Source organism: Otolemur garnettii, unplaced genomic scaffold (assembly GCF_000181295.1).
Source record: "Otolemur garnettii isolate 467f Iridium unplaced genomic scaffold, OtoGar3 scaffold00111, whole genome shotgun sequence".
In the NCBI taxonomy this organism is placed as follows: Eukaryota; Metazoa; Chordata; class Mammalia; order Primates; family Galagidae; genus Otolemur; species Otolemur garnettii.
Genome location: NW_003852506.1, coordinates 3778751 through 3782221, shown reverse-complemented (window position 1 = coordinate 3782221; position 3471 = coordinate 3778751). Strand labels below are relative to the sequence as shown.

General features: G+C 48.0%; 1 protein-coding gene across 1 annotated transcript in view; it reads left to right on the top strand.

The window, feature by feature from the left end:
• The window catches only part of HUNK (hormonally up-regulated Neu-associated kinase), a 103679-nt gene that overhangs the window by 38807 nt on the left and 61401 nt on the right, over positions 1-3471 (top strand). The gene's annotated exons all lie outside the window — the stretch shown is intronic.

Below are 3471 nucleotides of genomic sequence, written 5' to 3'. Positions count from 1 at the left end.
GGGGGGGCATTTTGGGGGCTACCACACCAGGCCTGTCTCACAGAAGGCCTCCAAGATCGTCCAAGACTGGACTGACTGGTGTTAGGATGAGAGGCTGAAGGGGTTTCCCCTGGCTGTGTCCGCAGTGGGAGGAGGATGAACTGGAGGAAGATCAAGGACAGAAACAAGCTGGGAGATGTGTTTGGAAATACTGTGTTTGCTCACAAGTGTGAAGTGCAGGCAGGGCCCCCAGAGAAGGTCCTGTGTACACACCTGAGCCCAGTGTGTTGGAAGTGAGCACTGGCTATTATGACAGTGACACTCATGCTGCTGTGACAATGATGGTCCCGCCTCATGGAAGGGCCATTTGGACCCTCCTTTCTGTCCAGAGGGGCCTGCATTGTAGACATTTGCTAGCCAATTACCCAAGCTTCCTGGGGTCCTACTTTGACAAAGAGGTTGGAGGGACAAAAACCTAGGGTGGCTGTTTCAACCTTGGGAATGGATCTTGGAGGGAGCTGCTGGTGACTCTGCTCCCTGTGGGTCATGAGGGGTGGAGGTGGGTGGGGCAGGGAGAGTGAAGAGAGAGGGAGGCTGCAGGAAAAAGGTGGCATCATTCACAGCCACCAAGGAAGTGCTCACCATGCTTGGAAATATATTCCAGAGGGGAAACAGGTAACTTGGCAGTTTGGGGGGCCAGAAGTCTGAAATCAAGAAGTTGACAGGGCTGTGCTCTCTCCAGAGCCTCTAGGGGAGGATCCTTCCTGGCCTCTTCCAGCCTGTTGTGGCTGCCAGCGTTCCTTGGCTTGTGGACCCATCACTCCAGTCTCTGCTTCCTTCTTCCCACAGCCTCTGTTCATTTGTGTGAAACCTCCCTCTGCCTCTGTTTTATAAGGACACTCATGAGGACATTTAGGGCCCACCCATATAAGCCAGGTTAATGTCACTTTGAAATTCTTCACTTAGTCACATCTGCAAAGATACTTTTTCCAAATAAAGTCGCATATATGTGTCCCAGGGATTAAGACTTAACATCTTTGGGTGGCCATTATTCAACCTCATATAGAAAGTTAAGGAGCTAAAAATTATCCTAACGATAGCCGTATGATCTTTAAAAAGGGCAGATTATATTACTGCTGGGCTTGTACACTGTTGTTTATTCACAGTACTTGTATGAATTTTATTGCTAAAGGGTGTAATTTTTTAGACATTGCAACACAGAGTCAAGCCCAGACAATAACTAGTTGTACTTTTCTGCATCCCTCTGTCTCCCTACCTCCCTATTAGGATGGACACAGATATATATGTGTCCGTGTGTACATATATGTACACGTACATATATACTCAATTTAAGAAAGGAAAAAACTGCACTGAAGTTGTGATACTCAAGTCACATTTGACTTCTGCTTTCATAAGAGATCCAAGATACAATATGCAAGATAAATGTTATCGGTGTAGATTATTATGATTAATAGTTTTTTTCTTAAAACATGCATACTTTTTTTGGTACTCTGTACATATGTATAGATACTTTGGGTCAGGAATGAGTACAGTTTATAAAGCTGTTAATTTAGCATCTATGGTAGTAGTTGGGGCCAATTGCAGTGGGAATGCCAGTTAGACTTCTGTGGCTGAGAGCATGGCCCCAGCTGCCAGGTGGGTGTGGGCAGAGGCTCTGCCTGTTCAGTTCTTGGTTGGTTGTCTGTCTCTTCCTTACGCCTGTCTTTGGATTAAGAGCCTGAATGTCTCTCTTGAAATGAGAGTCATTTCTCCAGAAGAGATAGGAGTAGAAGCTGTTAACAGCTATTTTTGCTTTGATGATTCCATCGGTCACTTATTGGTCACCCACTGTTCATAAAGGACGTTGTGCTGCAGAGGGGTGGTGGTCCCTGTGGTCAGCAGTGGGTGCCACGCTTCGTGCACAGATGCCACGTGTGCAGGGATGTAGGAGGGAAGGAGGGTTTAGGGGAATCTCTCCAGGAGGGAGGGATGGGGGACTTGAGTGGCGGAAGGGGGTGGCAGGAGTACCTGGAGAGTGATGGAATGGGTATTGGGGGAGCAGAGACCCCTGTCCTGGAGGGAGCCTGGCGTCGGGGGTAGGGCTGACAGAGAGGCGCCTAGGTGCTGCTGTGGGCAGCAGCAGGCCCTGAAAAGCTTCCATGAGTTTATTTATTAGCTTTTTACATTTGAAGTCTGCCTTTGTTGGACTCCCTCCCCTTTTTGTTTTCTAACTTTTTTTAGTACTTTTCCAGCTTTTTGAGGTTGAATTGATAGATCTATCAGATGTGCTCACCAGGTCTGGTGTGATGTTGTGACACGTGTGCATTGTGAAATAGTTACCACAGTTACGCTCCAGAGCACGTCTGTCATCTCACAGGATTACTGTTTTCATGTGTGTGTAGTGGGAACATTAAAGAGATTGTGTAACCACTTTCAAGTGTACAATACATTATTACGACCTGTGTCAACCATGCAGTACATCGCTTCTCAGACTTTTTTTAGTCATGACCTGTGTCCACAAAATAACGTTTGCACCTCTGGCTGAAAACATGTTTACCGGTATTTATTTACTGATCTACTATCGTTTATTGATCTCTATACTTGTACCTCTGTATATCACATGTTGCACATGATGTATGTCAAGTGCACTGTCAAACAGGTCAAAGCTATAATTACAAAAAAAAGGAAAGAAATAGAAATGGAAGGTCCACCGTCTTCATCCTGCACCCAGAGACTCCATAGCGACCCTGGGATGCTCACATCTCAGAGACTGTGCTTCTAGGCACTGGGGGGCGAGGTTTGCAATGAACCAGGCAGGCACCAGAGTAGGCACCAGAGAAGGAACTGATATCATGTCAGTGGCTGGTTGTGTAGGGAAGGGAGTGAGAGACAGGATGAAAACAGTGGTGTGTCAGAGGGCTTCATGAGTAGAAAGGCAACTCTCCCCAGAGGAAAGGGGCATTTGGGGACAGATGCAGGTTTGGGTAGAAAATACAGTGTTCTCTTCCCGTCTGTCTCTTTATACTTCCTTCCATCCTTCCCTCCCATGCTACCTTCCATGACATGTCAGCTTCGGGGGAAACAACCCCGGAGGAGCTTCCTGTGGGTAGCTGAGATGAGACCCTGCAGCTGAGGCCTGACAACACAGCCAGGAGCTCACCTGGGAGGAGAAGCCCAGGGGGAAGAGACACTAGAGGCAGAGACCTTGGTGCCTGAGCACCTGTGCAGCAGGGAAGGGCCAGGGGTGCTGCATCCTTGGGCAGTGCATCCCCCCATTCCTACCCACACCCTGGAACTAAGATTGGGGTACAGATTTAGCTGTTTCTGAAGCAGGGGTGTGTGTGAGTGAGGACCCAGATCTGGAAGAGATGATGGTGAGTCCTGAGAGGGATAGGGTGAGCCCTTGGCTGGAGAAGGAATTGGTATCTCATCCACCCACCTTATCCTGTAGAGAAATAAGTTCGACATTAGCCCTTCACAGAGCCCTCCAGA